The sequence below is a fragment of the Macrobrachium nipponense genome, chromosome 43 (genome assembly GCF_015104395.2).
Source record: "Macrobrachium nipponense isolate FS-2020 chromosome 43, ASM1510439v2, whole genome shotgun sequence".
NCBI lineage: Eukaryota > Metazoa > Arthropoda > Malacostraca > Decapoda > Palaemonidae > Macrobrachium > Macrobrachium nipponense.
This window is the reverse complement of record NC_061104.1, coordinates 7,063,832-7,084,648: the sequence shown is the minus strand read 5'-3', so window position 1 is coordinate 7,084,648 and position 20,817 is coordinate 7,063,832. Positions and strand designations below refer to the sequence as shown.

Genomic DNA, 20,817 nt, shown 5'->3' with positions numbered 1-20,817 from the left:
AGTTATGAAAAATACAAATTAGTTACAAATTTGGTATTTTTAACATAACTATGGTAATTTTTTACTTTTGGACAATGGCTGAAATGCAAGCATAACAGTAGTGTTATTAGATTCGGTTCAGTGGTTCATAGCAAAACAACAGTTTTAATTCAGTGATTTATGGCTGTACACATTTAAGCAACGATTATAACGTTACTAACAATACTTTTTTTTATTAAAGTTATTAAATATGAGGGTAAAATATCTGGCCATGAGACTGTGTAAGGTGTCGTTATCAGTCTGGGGCACCATAAGGTGGATTGCAGCTCCTTTAGACTTGAATTTTGGTTATCAGCGCTTTTTGGTTACTGTCAAGTCCCCAGGAATGGAACCCTGCCGGTAACCAGGGCCTGCCTGTACTTAAGTCACTCTTACTGCCAAGAACCTGTGCCTTTCTAGCACTAGAGGTGTGTGTTTGGTATGGTATCCTTATCACTAAGGGTTGGGGATAAAGGAAATATTGTAATGTACAAAAGTAGGTTCTTGGTTGGGGATAAAGGAAATACTGAAATGTACAAAAGTAGGTTCTTAATTTCTAAGTTAAGTATGCAAATTCACAGTTCTCAGTATACAAATTCACAGTTCACTGAGATGTAATATGTGAATACAGTAATACCTCAATCTTACACGATTCAAGTTGTGCGAATTCACAATAGCGCGAACTTTTCATTGGCACCTAACTAATTATCATACACAAGTATATTTCATGGACACGCAAAAGCAACATTTTCAAATAATAATATAACTGTAATTACAAAATTTGTATGTGATAATATTTTGAAGAAATACTAACCTTTCCCATTTCACTTTTAAGTAAAAACAACTCTCTCTCTCGCTCTTACTGAGATGAGAGAATGGTATATGTAATTACAAAATTTATGTGATAATATTTTAAAGAATTACAAACATTTTCCATTTCACTATATGTTAAAACAACTTTCTCTCTCTTACTGAGATGAGAGAATGTTTATGATATGTTCATTAATATTTTCAAATAATAATAATAATGTTCTATTGAAGGAGATTACCTATTGGATACAGGAAAACTCAAATCGATGAATTTGACGAAATTTATGTATATTCAAATCTGGTGTACATTATCCATAGATTAATACAAATCTAAGCAAATACTTTATGTAAATGAAATGAAAGGCCGACATTTATTCTGGATTCAACCAGATATTCTCAAGGCTGTGGCTTTGAGTAGACTGATGGTTTCAGTGCTACCCTAATTTATAGTCGGGGTCAGCAGGGGGTATCCATGAGCTGAATTGTCATTGGTCGGGGGGTGTGAAGCGCCTCTCCTGTAGGCAGCTGGAAGGAATCTTCAAGCTACGTACTTTCTAGAGTCAAAGCTCTCGCTGTCATAACCTAGCAGACTGTTGAAGTTGGACTGTGATGTCGCTGCAAGCCGAAGCTGAATTTTCATTGGCTGTTGGACGCTGCATGACATCACAGCAGCTGGAATTTTCATCTACTGCCGGGCGGCTGATGCGATCAGGTATGACTTGGTTGGTGTCTCCTCTCGTTCTGGTATTGTCATAGTTTGGTATATTTCTTCGTAGGTTTGCGAGGAGGAAAAGCACCTCTTGGGTGGTGTTCAGAGAGGAGGGACTCCAACAGGTGGAGACATCTGATCCGGGGCTCTCCTGATTATCCTTGTGTTTTGGATAATTCCGTCGCGGGAGATGGCTTCATTATGTACCACCAAAATATGGTTCCTAATGGCCCCTTCCTGTGCATGGCAGGAAATCCTCTTAGACATACGTGTTGTGGTCATACCAATATAGGCGCCAGGGCATCCGCATGCAGGGCATATGAATTGGTATACCACAGTCTGTTTCAAAGGGTCTTGCACTGGCTGGGTTGGGTTATTTCTCATTATCAGGTCCCTTGTTTAGTGGTTCTTATAATAAATGACAAAATTGATGGATCTGTTTTCATCCATAGGGGAAAGTTTTCCCATTATGATCTTCTTCATGGCCTTCTCATCCTCACGGTACTGTGAATGCATTGTAGCCTTGTAGAAGATCTTGATGCTGTCCTGGGGATGAGGCTGTGGGCTCTCATTTCCATTGTACCATCTGTCCAGGGCTGCTCGCACTTCTTTGCAACATAAAAAGACCATAAAAACAAACAAACTTCTCTGTTGACGAGTTTGTTGGAATACCCATTGTTGACGAACATCTGTGAGACATGGTTGAGTTCTTGGTGGGTGTCCTGCCAGGTAGAGCAGTGGGTAAGGGCCCTCCTTACGGAAGCCCTGACAGTTGTACTCTTGAATCTGTTGGGGCACTCACTGTCACCGTTGAGGCACATTCCTATGTTGGTTTTCTTCGTGTAGACCAAAGTATGAAGGCCATCTTTGGTTTTACTCATAAAGACTTCGAGGAAGGGGAGCTGGTCATTGGTACTGAACTTGGCGGTGTAGTTCAGTATGCTGGACCTCTGGAACATGTGCCGGACAGCTTCTACCTCTTCCTCATCGTTGGCATGAACAAAGATGTCGTCTATGTATCTTGCATACTTGCGGGGACATCGCATTTACTCAAGACTCTTTCCGCCACTGTTCCCATGAAAAAGTTGGCAAATTGAACATCCAAGGGGATCCTATTGCTACACCATCCTTCTGGCAGAACATCTGTCTTCTGTGGGTGGAGAAGGGGGCTTTCTTTTCTTCATGCAAATCTTGAGGATGGCCCACAAGGAAACTTCAGGATGTTGAGTGGTGGGGTTGATTGGTCCCTATAGACACCATCTAAAATCATATCTATAGTTTCGTCAACAGGGACATTTGTTAACAATGATTCCACGTCCAGCGAGGCAATAATACCAGTTCCTGAGGAGTCACAAATTTCTTCAAGGAACTCCGCTGATGAACGTAGGTTATGGCTACTCGGGAAGTAGGGAGTCAAAATATGGTTCAGACACTTGGCTAGGGCGTAAATACGGGTTGGCATTTGGCTTATAATAGGCTGGAGAAGATTTCCATTTTTGGGATTTTTTACATTGCCATATAGATATCCCATATTGTAGTCTCCCATGATAGGCGGGAGATATACGGCGTTTGTTGTGGCATTTACAGTGCTGATGATACTGTTGGTTCTCTCTCAATGTCTTCAGTGGGATTCTTCGTCAAACGTCAACTTGGTGTCATCAGACAGGATGGCATCCAGTTTTTAGTGGTACTCTGCCGTGTTGATCAAACGAAGGCCGCTGACTTGTCCACCCGCCCTTGACTCCTTCGCTGACTCTTTCGATTCGTGGGAGAAGATACCACTACTGTAGGATCCCCATTCAGTGAGAGCTTCAACAAGAAGGGGTAGAAGGGAGTCAGTCGTTCTACTAATGTTGCGGCTTTCGTACTGCTGAATGGAGTCCAGCAGTTGCTTGATCTCTAAACCTCTTCTCATGGGGCTTGGGTTTGGAGATGAAATGACAGTTTAGTCCAAGTCTTAATACAGTATCTTGATCTGGGGTTGGTTCGTAGTTGGTAAGGTTGATGTGGCCCTGAGATTGCTGCAGCATGCAGAGTTTGCCGCCATTGAAGGAAATCAGCTTACATGTGATGTCCCGCATTCGCCGTTTCATATCATTGTCCTGTAGCTGGGCAAGGCAGGTAGTGATGTCCTCAGGGTATGGCAGATCATCTCCAGGAACTGGGGTTTCTTCGCGACTATCATCATCATCTTCAGGATTATTGACATCTGGGTTGCCTTCATCTCTGGGGTTGTCATCCTCATTGGGTTATCAAAATCGTTGTAATATGGACTACCATCTCTCCAATCTATAAGTAATATTGAAAAATTTGAGATAAGAATAGAAAAGAACTTAATAAGATTAATGCAGCTGAAGCAACAATCTCCTTCAATAGAGCATGCTTGAAATAATAATAATAGTAGTAATAAAAATAATAATAGTAATAGTAATAATAACAACTGTAATTACAAAATGATGCGTAAAAAAAATTCTTTCCCCTCATCTTTCTTTTTAACTCCACCAGAAGCTCAAAGTCCAGAGCTGTCAAATATGTCAAGTAATGTTACAACAGGGGAGTGTTGCCGATTAGCAGTCAATGATTTTTACATAATTTAAAGTTACTTATGTAATCTTCACACACAACTAAATTTTTACCAACCATTTATTTCTTTTTTCAAAGATAATGTATTACACGAACTTTTAAATGAAATTACTAAAGTAACTTAATTTAAAAGTTAGCTTAATACTTACATGAAGACAAAACTCTAGTAGATAATTTTTAAGTTATATATTTTTACCTTTACCGTCTAGAACTGAAAATCCGCTGTTCTCAAACAAAGACAAATAACTAAGAGTTGTGTATTGGTCCATATAAAAAGAACGGTTTGTTCATGAAAAGAATGTCAGAGCAAAGAGAAAGAGACAGAATAAAGTATTTCTTAAAAGTGGTTGAGAAGACATTTTAAAAATCTATCAGTCGGTCGGAAGGGGAAAGAATTGAGAAATAAGTTGTTTTACATATGTAATCTTCACGCACTCATATAATTATACCTATCATTTATTTCTTTTTTTAAGGGTAATGTATTAAGCTAACTTTTAGATGAAATTACAGTAAGTTTAATTTCATTTAAAAGTTAGCTTAATACATAGGGAGCATGATTAGAGTCCATTTAGTGTTCAAACTCTACAAGTACGCATTTATTAGCATTTTTAAGAGACTGCCAAACTTATGCAAAGACCTTACATAAGTTCGTGGTATTACTGTACAATGAATGCCAAAGCATTCCCGTGCTGGCAAAACATTACTGCCACATGTATATGTATGGACATAAAGTATAAAAGAATGTTTTACATTCATATAAAGGTTGATACATTATACTACTGAATATGTCTTTCATGGACCGACACCTCCCTCCCCCTCACGCTCATAGTAAACTTTTAAACAGACTTTTTCTGCAAGTCTTTATGATCGACGTGGGGACATTAGGGAATATCAGCTAAGGACTGCTTTTTGTGGTCCAAACAATGGTCCACAGGGGAAAAGAGGGGAGAGGTCAACAGTAGGGGGTGGCACTGGGTGAAGGAAACGACTGTTTCACCACCATATGCGCAGTCCCCAGGTTGTGGCAGGGGTTCTGTTCCCAGCAGGGGGCCATAGGCCAAAAATCGCCTTAACCCAAATCATCATAATTATAATGGCAATAATAGCCCTGTTACAGTGCCATAAAGCAGGTAACAGTACCATAAATCCACTCATGGTGCTGAAAACTTGTGGTTAACAGCACCATGAGGCAAACACCATAAGTCTGGAACGATGTTACCCAGGGACTACCTGTAGTCCCTTGACCTGACGAAACCCATGACTAACCTGACCTTGTCCCAGCGGTAAGATTTTGGGTCTTGGATCCAAACATGCTGTCCAATAAATAGCAACCTGGGTAGGGGGAAGGCATGCTGATCGTACAAGGTCTTAACCTGCTCAGCATGAGCAGCAGCACAGTGATCAGTCCTCAGTCTTGACCTGCCACTCATTTTTTAAAAGGACTCAGGGTGTGCAGGGATGCACGACCTAATAGGTTGGCCATACAGGATCTAGGCAGGGGAGCAGCCAGTGAAGCCAGCGAAATTAGGAGTATTCCAGATCTCTAAAAGACCTCGATCAATCTTCTCACTGTCAATGTTGCTGGAGGGTACCGTTGTCCGGATAAGGTGCTTGGTCGACTATACGATGGCCTTGGCATGACATTTCGATTGTGGAAAATATGGGGATATCACCACATGTCGAACTCCCCATTGCTCCATGAAATACTGGAACTCATTGCTGGTGAACTGTGGTCCTCCATCGGTCCTCAGGTGGAGAGGGACACCAACTTCCTGGAAGTAGCAGCAGAAGATCCTGATTGTATTAGATGCAGTAGTATTACCTTTGGATGGGACAACGACAGGCCATCTTGAGAGTCGGTTGACTACAACGAGGAAGGCTTTTCTGGCAGCAGAGTGTTGCAGGAACTATAACTCTTGGTCCATACAGGACGAGGTCTTCATCAGTGTAGAGGTTGCCCCGTTGCCCCATATCTTCCAGTATGGGAGTAAGATACTGGGAATAAGGAGTTATGAAGATCATATCTACTGGAAGGGATTCCTGAGGTGACAGTTGAGTAGGCAAGTGTAGAGAGGGTCTGCTCTCACTGTGTCTCGTAGATCCTGAAGGGTTCTGTCGGCATCTTGAGCTGTCAACTATCCTGAAGGGGTGAGTGTACATGGCCATGACAGTTTGGAAATAGGTGGCAGAAGAGGCACCTGCAATTTTGTCATCTGGTGTGGAGTGGCTAACTGAGGCTTGAGACAAGATATATGGAATGTTCAGAGACTTGCCAGCATGCCACACAGCTGTGAATGAGTAGGGCAAAATTTTCTCCTTCAGACGCTAGAGGCAAGGATTCTTGATGGCATCCAACAAGTAAAGATTCAGGATAGGTATGAGGGCGAGGTGATCATCTTCAGAGTAAAATTCTGTAGGCCAGCAAGATACAGCCTACGTTTTGACATCGCCCAGACAACAACCAGCATCTTGAGCTCAATAGTGGCGTAGGATGTCTCAGCATTGTTAAGGAATCAAGAGCCATGCTAAACCAAACGTAGGCATAACTATGGTCCTGCAGACCATCAGCTTCATACCAACTTCTCTCTTCAGAATGGTCAATACACCAGGTAATTTTTCAAGATGTTGAGTACTAACTGTTATTGTACACCTTATGATAAAACTGTTTGTTACCAGTCTCGTAACAACCTGTTATTTATTGCTACCAAGGTCCTTTAAATATACTCGGAGAGGTCGGCTCATCAGCGAGCGAAAATACGTTCCCTCTGCGCATGACGTCACGCTACGAACAGTCTCCTCTGACAGCACTGACTCTGACAGGTATACGTAGTAACACGATGCACTGATAACTTTCCAAAAAAATACTTCTTAAGGTATAAATATTTCTATTTTGTTTTACTTAAAGTACAGATTTTCCTTATGGCAGACCATACATCAAAGTTTCTTAATAATCTGATGCTTCTAAACAAAAAGTCATAGGGTATAGAGGTACCTTTCAAGGTATGGATTAACGTAGAGAAAGTTGTCCTTGGTACTAAATCCTTCACAACGAGTTAAGGATTAACATAGAGAAAGTTGTTTTGGTACAATGAACTCTCATTTTAATCCCAACAGATGAACAGAACAAAGATGACAGTTTAATGGTGATGATGGAATTGAGATATGCATGAGTTTGTTTCTCACCGAGCCAGGTGTGGACCCCAAGAGGAAAAACTTTTGTTGTTTTCATGGTTTTTCTTACTGAACTCCTGCAAGTCCTCTGTTTCTTTTTACTCATGTCGATAATGTTGTTGAGGTGCTGCATTCTAAAAAAACACTGATATTTAAGCAAAAAATTCCACAACCTCGTCAGGAACACCACCAACAGCCGATTTCATTTCAGCAGCCATTGTTTTTATGCATTCCGTTCCTGGTCTAAGACCATAGCAATGAATTGCTGTAAAAATTTCTCAACAAATTTTTAGTTTAGAAAAAAAGTCGGCTGATGGTGCATAGTTTTCCTTCACTTATATAAAGGACCCATGTCTCTGACGTCTTGCTGTTAACAATGTACCCTATATTTGGATATTTAAAGGAAAACTTTTTCACTGCATATCCACCAATATATCTTAAGGACTCTTCCTCGATAACAGATCCCATGGTGCCTCCTGATTTCTGACATTTAGCAAATTCTGTTTCCTCGGAGAACATTTCGTCATTCTTAAGATCCACATCAAATTCCAGGTCTCTAAAAATGATGTTTGTCATACACATTTCTAAGGCCAGTTCCTTGTCATGGAAAGATTTATCAGGTCCGTTTCCATCACGTCCAGATGATACCATTTCATGGGATAACGGGTCAAGGTTTTCATTTCCTTTGTCGCAGTTTGCTTTATCACTAACAAGTTCAATATCCCTACCTAGCAAAATGTTTTTCAATCTGTATTTAAAATTAACTGCATTGGGATGATCATGAGAACCCCTCATCTGCCTAATGCATCCAAAAAAACTTTCAAGACAGTCTTGATTTAATCACCGTGTCATAATAAAAGAAATGTTATGACTGTTTTAGCATGTTATGTAGCCCAATCATTGAGTGGCAAGAAAATATCACACTTTTTTGGAATTTGTAAAGGCAATTAAATTTTGGGTCTTTTACCCTCATTCCCAGAATAGCATCAACCATTTTTTGTAGAGCACTTTTCTGGCTATCCAAATTTATCCCAAATGCACAGTGGGCTTTTATGTCACCGAACATCATAGAGGAATTCATGACAACGAACTATTCATTCACTGTAGCTATAAAATCGGCAGTTTCCTTCCAATTGTTGCTCTCTAGTAAGCCCCTTTCTCCTAAAAAATACAATGCCTTAGCACATGACTTTGAAAGTAGCTGTACAGCATACGTTACATGCTGTCTTTGTAAGCCACTTACATTGATATGTGTTTCATTAATCTTATATGCTAAGGCATACTCTGATACGGTTTTCATTAGCTTTTCACGGAAACAGGCATCAGATACACTATTTCCATTTTCCATAAGAAAACCGTGGTCCAGAAAATGATTTCTAATTAACTTTATCAAATGAGGAGCGTCAGCAAATATGAAGACATTCCTGTCAGCACATGGGTTTTTAAAAAAAAGACTTTCTCAGGGTTAAGGGGATCAATCCCGAATTCTTTCCAAACCCGCAAATTATTGAGTCCTTGCTTTATGGCTCGTGCACATCTATCCTCTTCCTTTTCAGATACACTGCTACCTGAAAAGACAGTGTTGCATTTCAGATTTTATGAAATCACAACAATTCCTATACTTAAAAATAAAAAACTGAATATTTTTTATTATATATTTTTTGGATACTTAAAGAGAACGGCAGAGAACTTTAATTTGATAGTCTAATGTAATTTACTTTTTGATATCTAGGTGTCACAGACGGTAAAATATGTTAGGGAAAATGGAGTCGAAGGGAAGAAATGTATCATGCAGGTTTTTGGCATATTGCTCAACTTGTAACTTACCATTAGGTAAAAAAAAGGGATGGCACAGCCTCTTCCTTCAGTGCACGTTGATTTTTGGGTTTTTCAATTCCCAGGAGTCTGTACTTCATGTTATCTGCATAGTCCTCTGCTTTAAAATGGACTCAACAAATTAGAGCACGCTTCCAGTTAACATCGTCTGCGCGTTTGCAAGCATAAATTTCTTCTTCGTTTTTTCTTCCTTTGGGAAACTAGAATATCGAATACCCATATAAATGGTCTTTTTGCTATTATTATGGCATCCAAATACAGCACAAACCGAAGGCATGGCTGCTGGAAGTTAATAAACGTGACAGAGATCAAGTAAGACTACTTCTAGTCAGGTCAAACCTTGGCTACCGTCTCCGAAAATTGACGTCACAAAAGCTCCGCCCACATGCGCGTAGCTCACTGATGAGCCGACCTCTCCGAGTATATTTAAAGGACCTTGATTGCTACATTCTTGTAAATGGCAGCCTAGAATTTGAATGCCTTTTAACATACATGGTGCAACCTGGAATTTAATATCCATTTTGCAATAGTATATAGAAGGTTTTTGAATATCCTGACATTTCTGTCAGCAGCACATGTTTAGAGGTCAAGTCGCTAGATGTGGCTTTGCATTGGGTCAGTTGAGTTATCCAAAAGGTGCATGTTAATGAGGTGGATAAAGCTTTTGTTTAGTGTTAGGTTTATGGCAAGTTCCAAGGCAGTCAGTCCTATTATCTGCATTGATCATTCTCAAGAGTGCCTTTTCAATATGGGCTGACCTTATAACAATCATTTTCAGGGCCTAAGTGGTTGATGGACAACTTATTGGAGTGTGTGCAATTGGAACCACTTTCAGTTGTCAAGGTTATGCATCACAGTCACAGTTCCTGATCTGTTGAGTAAGAGGGGCAGGATATTTAAATAATCTCAGGCTCAAAACAAATCCTATGGGGGCTTAACAGCTGTATAGTCTTCTTCCTGATTAGTGATAGGGCACAAAAAGTAATGGTTTGCTCTAAAACACATGATTTGTAAAACATATATTTACTTTTTGGAACCAAACTTTATAAGAAAAAAAAAATGGGTTTGTACTAAAACAGATGTATTTTTTAAAAACCTAATTTTTTCATACTCATCGATTAATCGTAGAACTTGAGCAAAGGAAAAATCAAGCCTAGGATTTGCCACGCATATGCAGATTTTACCTGTACCTAATATAAGTTACCTCTTATTGAAGTTTTTGTCAGGGAAATTTTTCTCTTGAAATAGGCACCATAAGCAATGAATTTGTACCTAAGCAATGAATTTGTAAAAAAAATTTTAATAAAAAAAATATTTTCTTGTTAGGATCATTTTGAAATTGGACACTTGTAATTTATAATGGTACATTAAAAAAATGAATAAATAAGTCAAAACAATGAGTTGAAGTTAGCTAACAAAAAAAGGCCATGCTGTAGCTGTGGTTACAAAATAAAGTTGCAGAGATATACACAATATTTTTTGTACCATGGAAAATTACAGTTGCAAAAATGTGCAAAAAAGATGTAGTAGAGGTATGAGCAATATTTTTTATTTGTGCCAGCTATTAGTCAGTAAGGCATTAAAGAAAGGAGGCAAAAGGAAGCATCCTGCTATGATTTTTTTTTATATTACACTTAGTCATTTGATTACATGAAATAGACAACTTTAAATAGTAAATGAAAACCACTGTATCATTTAAAATCAACATGCTAAATAATGGAGAATACAATTGTTTTGACCCTAATTTTTGGAATGCATACTTACTGAAAAAAAATATATGAGTGGCAGTGACCTTAGATATAAGAAAAGAAAAAAAAAGCTGAAATAAAATAAAAGTAAGCTCTTCAACATTGCATTCACATTCTCCGCTGCTTTGAATGCTACTGTAATTTGATATTGTACAATAGTATACGTACTGTATTTCTCCCTGTCTCTCACAGTAATCTGCTGTGCTTCTTAATAGGGGTCATCAGTTTCCTTAGTCTTTTAGTTGCATAGTAGCATCAAAATGGGCTTGTGCTTCCATAGCAGATAGAAGGGTGATGTCAAGCACTTTTATATTTCTCATAGTTTAGTGTCAAGGTAGGAGTCCATGAAGAAAAAGTGTTTGAACGTATAGTTTCAAGCACTACTACTGCTTGATTTTGCTAATCTTTTCAGGTAGGGTTTGTCAGGAAATTACTATTTTTTTTTTTTTTTTTAGTTATGCTTTGCTGTTACTGTTGTTACCCTATAGCTTTTACATGGATCTTCACTGAACCTTTTTTCAGACCATAGACAAATGTGCTAGGATAATTTTGCCTGTATAATGTGTGTGAATATTATGTTTCTCCCCAAGTACAGGTTGACATGAGAAAATCACAACAAAGACATTCATGTACAATTAAAACATTTCATATTCAAACTACAGTCAGCCTTAACCCTCCGCATTTCATTTCTCAAACGTCTATAGAAAAGTACAATGGGTGGTATTCGCATTCATATGCATAAACAATAGTGCTGTTACATTATGTAACAGCACTATAAATGATTTCTATGCAGTAATAAGTAACAGTGTTATTGCAGTGTAAATAACTTTTTTTTACCGTCTTTTAACGACAGCTGTAATTACTAAGAAGTTTGTACATATTCAGTACTTATGCAATCGTCATAACACAAACTGTTAAGGTTTTTCCATTGCTGGTTTGGTGAGAAAACGAGATGTATAACTCCAAGTAATTGTTGAGATATCAGGCTAATTTGAACCACCTGACAGAAGGACAAAGGTTAATCAAATTTTGATAGTTTGGAGAAGACTTAATAATGCCAATGTCAGGAGCTGTGATGTCTGAGCACTAAGCATCCTCAGGCACTGAAAGTTGACATTTCACAACTGCAAATGATTGAATTAAAAATAGGAAGATATATATGTTTCTTTGCTTCATAATACAAATATTGCTGTGGTTATAAGCATGTAGGTTATCCTTCGGAGGCTTATTCTTTCAAAAAATTGCACTCAAGGATCCTCTGATTTACATCTGCATCTGTACAGGATGGAAACCCTCCCCAAGTTGTTTCTTAGTAAGTGTTTGTGTATGCTGTTATATGGGATTTGGTTGTCGTTGATGACGTCAAGAGAATCCTTTCCTACCATTATTCCTTGTAACATTTAAAATCATCTCGACTTGTGCATTAACTGTGAGGAAATCCATGAAGTCCTTGACTACCTTACTCCACAATAACTTTACAAGGCTGGTATCTACAGTCTCTGAAATAAGGATACTAGTCCAGTCATATTAGGCATGTTTTAGTTACATGAAAAAATTTATAAGCTGAAAATTGGTAAATGACTTCTTCCGACACTTAGATATAACATATCAAAATTCCCCCTGTAATCCACCCTGAGCTTCATCCCCATCTTGGTAAATGGCTGCCAAATTTCAGTTATTCACTATTTCCTTGAAAACGATTAGTCTGACGAAAATTACCATGAAGTACATATTAAAGAACATTAAATTCTCTCTAAAAAAATTACCATGCATTTTTTTTCTATAAGTGATATTTCTATAGATATATCAAATTTTTGGAAGTGCAGTATAAAATATTGGTACTCTTTTTCCACACCACCCATGAGATAGAGTGCATAGTTTTTTTTTTATAGCGTCTAAAGGCACTTTTTTTTCATGTGGTATATCCTTGAGGCCTAATCCATAAATATTTCTTCCCACTTCTCTGTCACATGCATAGTTCTTAGACTAAAAATTTGATCTCCTTGCCAATTTCTTTGGATGCTCCATTGCAGTAGAAGTAGATGGTAAACTACAGGCAGTCCTCGGGTTACGACGGGGGTTCCATTCTTGAGACGCGTCGGAAGCTGAAAATCGTCGTAAGCCGTAACATCGTCAAAAATCCTAAGAAAACCTTATTTTTAATGCTTTGGGTGCATTGAAAACTATGTAAATTGCATTCTTATGGCATTTTTCATCAAAAAAAAACTTCAAATATTGATTATTTTGCATTTTTGGTGTCATATTTCATCTGCCAGATGAGCGTTGTAGGCGTCGTAACCCTGGATATAATGTCTGATGAATATAATTCAAGTGTCGTAACCACGGAACGTCGTAAGCCGAGACCGTCGTAACCCGGGGGACTGCCTGTACTTAATTCTACTGTATGTGAATCACTGGGATTTCCATTGCTATTTCCTGTTGTTTCTCATAATTACTCATAGTGTATTTCTTCTGATTCATGGTTGATTATGTGCTGGTTACCCTCAATATGTTCTCAAGGATGCTCAGTATCACTGACATTTGTATCGATTGTGGGAACTTCTGATTCTTCTATTATTTCTTCTTCATCAGATGGGATAGTAGAGTTTGAGCAGGAAATCCCTTGACAAGACACACATACTACAATAGAACATTTTAGGCCCCCTTTCACATAGCTGCATATCTGAACACAATTCTTTGTGCATGTGCACAATATCAAAGTCGTGGTGTGGTGACAGGAACCAAGCCATTGGCTTCTCTTTTCCATCCCCACTGCTTGGTTGAGTTGAATATAGAATTTAGGCCAAAAGCCTGGCACTGGGACCTATGAGATCATTCAGTGCTGAAATGGAAACTGACAGTAAAAGGTTTGAAAGGTTTAACAGGAGGAAATCCTTGAAGTTGCACTATCAATCAATTGTTAGGAGAGGGTAGAAAGTAAGTTGCTGAAAGAGAATATGAAAGGAGGTACAGTAAATGGAACAAAAGTTGTTGCAGCTAGGGGCCAAAGGCACGCTGCAAAGAACCTTGAGTAATGCCTACAGTGCACCGCATGAGGTCCACTGATGGCATTACCCCCTCTATGGGGCCCACTGCTTGGTGAGTAATGGATTGCTATGCCAAAGTTGAACCTTGTTATATACATGAAGAAAATGTTGTTTTGAAGCTGCTGCTGTTGGGGGGAAGTCTTTCAAGTCTTACTTGCTGTTTCCAGCGTGTACTGTTGCTCTCCTAAAACGCTTCAATCGAATGGAATTCAGATCTTATTCTTCTTCAATACCTCCATATAAGGCAATGAGTAGCTTTTCCCCTGTATCAGTCACTAATTTCTGTGTTGATGACCTGCTGTATATTTTCTTAATTCTTCTCTCTTCTGTAAGTCTGAGCAGTTTATGCTTTCTTTGTCCATAGATGAAATTGTCACAGCACTTGCAGCATGAAGGAAAAGGATGTAATCTTCTAGTGAACCAAGGGAAGCTTGTAGATCAGAGAAAGTGTAATGTCTTACAGGCACTTTCCTGTGACCAGGTTTCAGGAAAATTATATTTCTGTTTTCTGGTGTCAGTGCAGTCGTAAATTAGAAGGTCAACATCTTCAACAACAGCAACAATAAATCCTCTTTGACCATCACACTAAAGTTTTTGTATGTCAAAAATTTTTTTTTTTATCAAATGCAAGGTTTATTAGCCAGATTGTCATGAAAACTATATGAAAATGGTATCTCAGTGAAACAAGCAACTGACGATGTAATGTAGATTTATTGATTATACAGACAGCTATACACGAGTGTCTTAAGTTCTACAAACACCATTGCTGTTGTTGGAGATGTTGCCCTTCTTATACTTATGACTGCACTGACACCAGAAAACAGAATATAATTTTCCTGAAACCTGGTCACAGAATAGTGCCTGCAAGACATTACACTTCCTCTGATCTACAAGCTTCCCTTGGTTCACTAAAAGATTATATCCTTTTCTTTCATGCTGCAAGTGACTGTGACACAGTTTCGACAATCTTCGGACAAGCAAAGCATAAACTCCTCAGTCTTTTACAGAGGAGAGAAGAATTAAGAAAACATGCAGCTGTATTTAATTGCAGGTCATCAACACAGAAATCAGTAACTGATACAGGAGAAAAGCTACTCATGCCCTAGATGAAGGTACTGAAGAAGAATTAAATCTGAATTCATTTCACTTCAAGTGCTTTAGGAGAGCAACTGTTCGCTGTAATTAGCGAGTAAGACTTGAAAGACTTCCCCCAACAGCAGCAGCTTCAAAGCAACATTTTCTTTGTGTATATCACCAGGTTCAAGTTTGGCAAAGCAATCCATTACCCCCCAACCAGTGGGGATGGAAAAGAGAAATTAATGGCTTGGTTCCTGTCACCGCAACTTACCACCTGCACCTGATAACTTATTTCTTTTGATATTGTGCACATGCACAAAGAATTGTGTTCAGATGTGCAGCTGTGTGAAAGGGAGACTAAAATGTTCTATTGTATGTGTGTCTTGTCGAGTGGTTTCCTGCTCAAACTCTACTATCCCATCAGATGAAGAAGAAATATGGATGAATCAGAAATTCCTACAATCGATACAAATGGCAGCAACACTGAGCATCCTTGAGAACATATTGAGGGTCACCAGCACATAATTGACCATGAATCAGAAGAAACACATCATGAGAAACAACAGAAAATTAGCATTGCAAATCCAAGTGATTCACAAACAGAGGAATTAATTGTTTTACCATCTACTTTACTAAAATGGAGCGTCCAAGAAAATTGGCAAGATCAAATTTTTAGTCTTAAGAATTAAGCGTGTGATAGAGAAGTGAGAATAAATATTTGTGGATTAGGCCTCAAGGGTATACCACATAAAAAAAAAAAGTGCCTAAGCACCACTCTTACCTCATGGGTGGTGTGGAGAGAGAGAGAAAAAAAGTACCAATATTTTAAACTGCATTCACAAAAATTTTATATATATTGATACAGTAAGGCCCCGTATTCGCGTTCTCCTGATTTGCAGATTTCTTTCTGGACCATATCTACCCATTATTCGTGAGAAATTTGCCTATTCGCAGTATTTTTCTGAGAAATATTCTCAAATAACTTTTTTTTATCAATTTCATCATAAAATGCCCTTTTTGTATTAAAACTATTAAAAAAAAACAGGTATAGAAATTTAATGCGGGTTTGAGTTTTAACTAGCAAAATAGGCCGTTTTCCGAGTTTTATAGGGGTTCTAGATACTGTTCGCAAATTCTAACTATTCGCGGGGACCAACGTAAAACTATCACTTATAGAGAAATCACTTAGAGAAAAATGCAGTGTGTCATTTTTGTAGAGGATTTAATGTTCTTTAATTATGTACTTCATAGTAATTTTCGTCAGACAAACCGTTTTCAAAGAAATGATGAAAAACTTCAGTTTGGCAGCCACTTTCCAAGATGGTGGACGAAGCTCAGGGTGGATTAATAGGGACTTTTGATATGTAATTTGTGAGTGTCTAGAAAAGTCATATACAAATTTTCAGCTTATTAAAATTTTTCATTTATTTTCCTAATTTGACTGGAATAAATAAATCTGCAATAGCGGTACGTATTCACTGATGGCTGGCACCAAGGACGTTACAAATCTTCTGTAGGTCACTTTACTTTTGGAAGCCTTGATCAAGTGGCTGTAGCTGTGATGTTGCTTTAGAAAGCAGGAATATTTACTCCATATCATCACTATAGTAGATTCACATCAGCCGTACATCTGATGTCTAGGCCAGTCCCTTACGACGCTCCTGATTGGCTGTTGATAAGCCAACAGCCAATCAGGAGCTTCGTAAGGGACTGGCCTAGACATCAGATGCACGGCTGATGTGAATCTACTATAGCAAAGACTTAGTTAAATAGCTTCAAGATATTTCTTCACTTCCAAATGAAGTGCATATGCAACCACTCAAAACACAATGGTTGTCACCCAAGCCTTTTGTCTGGATAGAACATACACAGGTAATATGTAGCAAGTCCTTTTTAGATAACAACACTGCTTTGACCGGACAAAGCAATAACTCTTGAGGATTGTCAACAAATTCACTCCAGGAAGAAATGGAAAGAGGCAAATCTGTCATCGTGAACCAAGGGATTTTGAGTCTTGGCCATGGGCCACGAATTCTGGGACAAATTCAAAAGCTATGGACCCCAAACCCTTGTGTTTTATGTCATAATCTAGGCCATGGAGCTCTCCAACTCTTTTTGAGGAAGCCAAAGCCAGAAGGAAAACTTTTCTAAGTCGGTTTCGTCTGATGATCGACGTAGAAGTTCGAATAGGACTCGAGCGAGACTAATCAGAACCTGAGTAAGGTCCCACTTGGAGGTTTGAGTTCCATAGGTGGACAAGACTGCTCAAAGCTCCTGAACAACATAAGAGGTCTCCCAGGATGAAGTGATGTCCAACAACATAAGCAGTCTCCCAGGGTGAAGTGATGTCCAACAACATGTGCGGTCTCCCAGGGTGAAGTGATGTCCAAGTCTTTCAGACATAGAACTAATCCCAAGGCATCCCTGTTCTGTTCTGAGAAAGATCAGAAAGTTCACTATCCGCTGCACAGAAGTTCCAAGTGAAAAGAAACCCCGTTGATAACATCAATCACAGTAGACACCCCATTGTCCTGGTACATGGCTGAAGATCTCCTGAGGTAGCCAGACATCTGAGTCGCTGCTCTGCGAGAAATACCTCTCACTTGCAAGATACTGAACAGTTTCCATCTTTGAAGAGATAGGGACCCTACCGACTGGTGGTACCTCTCCACGAGGTTGGCAGAAATAGGCTGTGCCAAGGGTTAAAATTTTTTGTTGTAATATCACAGTTGCAAATCTCGGATGCAAGTTCAAACCTTGTCATTTCTTCACATTGACTGAACATGAAAATCCACTTAAACAGTCATGCTTTCTAAGTGTATGCAATTCATATTCTGTAAGCACAGTACTTAACATTTACTGTACTAACTGGAATCTAAGCAGGCTAGCACAACAGTGCAGACCCTACATGGGGGAGAGCCAGTCACGCTAGTGACCTTGGTCCCTTACCCTTTGCGAAGAGGAAGAGCAAGTTGAAGAAGCCTTTCAAGACTTAACTGCCTCAATGGCTGCTTGCATGAGAAGAGAGATCAGGATTGAGGTAATTGCAGATAAACACAACAAAGATGATAAGCACTAATAGGCCCTCTACCCTTCCTTCTGCTGGTCCTATGCTCTGTGCACCACAGGGCTGGTCTAGTCACGAACTGCAGACAAAGTCACACCCATCCATGAAAGCTGAACAAGAAGGAATAAGAATGCCGGCCATCAAAGGAGATGAGAAGCCTTCCAAAGATGGCACTGTTGATTTCTTCTTATACTGCCTCTTTTATTAGCAAATCTTGTCCATTGCTCAGTAGACCCTGTTGCCACCAATTCCTTGTGTCTTTTTAACCAGACTCTAGCTGGCACTAGAGAATTATCCTTACATCCAGACCCAAGATTTATTAGTTATGAAAAATACAAATTTATTTAAAATTTATCATTTTAATTTCCTTTATCGAATGTGGAAAGGAACTTTGAACCTGAAGTGTAAAGATAAGGCAGTGGTTTGTATGTATGTAGCATACCTTTTATTCAAGGAATCTTATCCAATAAATAGCTCATAATGAGCTTTAAGAAATCTACCTTTTGGTTTTCTGTTGGTTTTGAAATATTTGTTGATATAACATGTGAACTGTTTTATGGATATAGAATTTTGTATACCATATAGAATATACTGTCCACACTAATACATATGTCCTTATGTCGTTAACAGTACGAGCTCTAACCATGCTGACAAAGCAACCCAGTTCTTCCGATGATGACCTCTCACCAATGCAGCCTCTCCCATTAGTGCAGCAACGGGAAAACTACCTCGTCTAGGGAACCTGGTTGAATGTTATTTTGTCTGGAGCGTATTGAAACTGTTAGTATTGAGTTTCCTGACAACCACCTAGTCTGAACTTTATTTTTAATAGCATCGGAGTTATCTCAAGTGGACTTAACATACAGCAGATAATGTTTGAGATTTTTATTTGTATCTGTGTAGTGGTGATGCATAAGTAAATGTGTCACCAAGATCTCAGTGTTTAGAACGAAAGGATTTGTCTTTTTGAAAGCAAGCCTATTTGTTACTGCAGTATGGACTTGGAAAGACATACTTTTTTTTATGTAGTGAAAATTCTGTTCGAACAACACTATCAGACTAATCAATGTCAGAGCTGCTGTTTGTGATTAAAATAAACTTTTATTTAATGCACACATTACATTTTAAGTAGTAAGGTGAATACTACAAGATAATGAAGATGAATAAAGTACTAAATTCTGCCTTTTGGTTTTGAAAGTGCTCAAAGAGACAAAAATAATGCAAGTGAAGCACTTTTGGTTTTGCATATTCTGTTCAGTTCAACGAAATTAGAAAAGCAATTTGGATCAATATACGTGTTTAAGTTTTGAAACACAGTGTATACATTATTGCCTTAAGGAGCATAAAGCTGAAATGTGCCAAGTGTGATAAGACTGATTGTAGATGGCTTCATGAGTGAAATGTGATATCTTTTTTTGTCCTTGTAGCCTTTTGTTATAATTTAACACTAATTTCATTTTCACATATATAATCATAATCTAGTTTTATAGATTGAATATTGATCTTCATCAATAAAAATTTATGCCTTTTCCTTTTTAGATGAAGCCATTTTCTTTGTCAGCATAAAGGAATGTATTTTATGGGAGAAAAAAAAAAAGTGTTCATGTACAGTACTTGAGCTTCCAATATGGTATTGAGAAAAAATATCATATCCAATTTATCATCAACATGTAGGGCCTGTGCTATCAGTGAAATATGTTTCTCGAAGACCTTAGAGTCCAGTCTCGGTGCCACAGTAGCTGGTGCTGGTCTGTCAGTCCATTGGGATTATACTGTAATATTGTTATGTATATTTTCTTAACATTTTTATTATTGTTGATTACAGTGAATTATTGTTTATAGATTATTTTCTGCACATATCTCTCTGTCTGATCATTACTTTGTGAACGCTCATATCATTTTCGTGAAAAAAAAAATGTTTATAGATACATTAATTTTTACTGTGATTCACCTCAATCCTTTGTACTGATAGCCAGCTGCAATATATAAATTTTGTGTAAATACTACAGTTTACTAGTATTAGTTGATAGATATTTTTATTGGAACTACATTTCTAGTAAAATTTTTATATATTTTGCCTTGGAAGTATTATGTTAACTATTATGACTACATTCATCACAATATGATTTTTTGGGTAATTTAACTTGAAATGTCAAACTTTAGCTTTAAAAATGGCATCTTTGTTATTCTTTACATGATAAGTTGACTTTCAAACATATCTTAAGCAATAATATCAATAAACTGTAATTTCTTGAAAAATCTTCATTATTCTTCATTGATGTAGTGTTGAGACTGTCAGATTTTGTTAAAGTGAATGATTTTCTATGCCTTCAATAATATTGTAAGAAATATGAGAAACTGTATGCTGTTGGTTATACATAATATTGTATATTTTAATTGCTCTTAAACATGTGTATTTTTTACAGAAAAAGTTTACTGTATTATTGCCATTACTATTTTTGGAACCTAAAAATTGTATTGTGCAATAAATTCTATTGCTCCAAGTATGCGTTATTTAATTTCCTAATTATTTAACAATATTCTGTAAGAGCATAAGGTGGTTTTTTCATCCCAGTAAAAATATGTTAATATTAAATACAACAGCCCATACACTAAAGACCTAATTTCTCAACTGCTTGACATTTTGGATATACATATTTTCCACAGAAAAAACTTTATTTCAACATGAGAAGTAAAATACAAATGCCATCCTGACAAATCCTTTGGGAATAATGTGCAAATAGTGAGATT

General features: G+C 37.9%; 1 protein-coding gene across 1 annotated transcript in view; it reads left to right on the top strand.

The window, feature by feature from the left end:
- LOC135214027 (uncharacterized) overlaps positions 1–20,571 on the top strand; it is a 322,809-nt gene extending 302,238 nt beyond the window's left edge. The window contains 1 exon segment of the mRNA XM_064248143.1: positions 18,697–20,571. The gene's annotated coding sequence lies outside the window, so the exon portion shown is untranslated.
- The last annotated feature ends 246 nt before the right edge of the window (positions 20,572–20,817 follow it).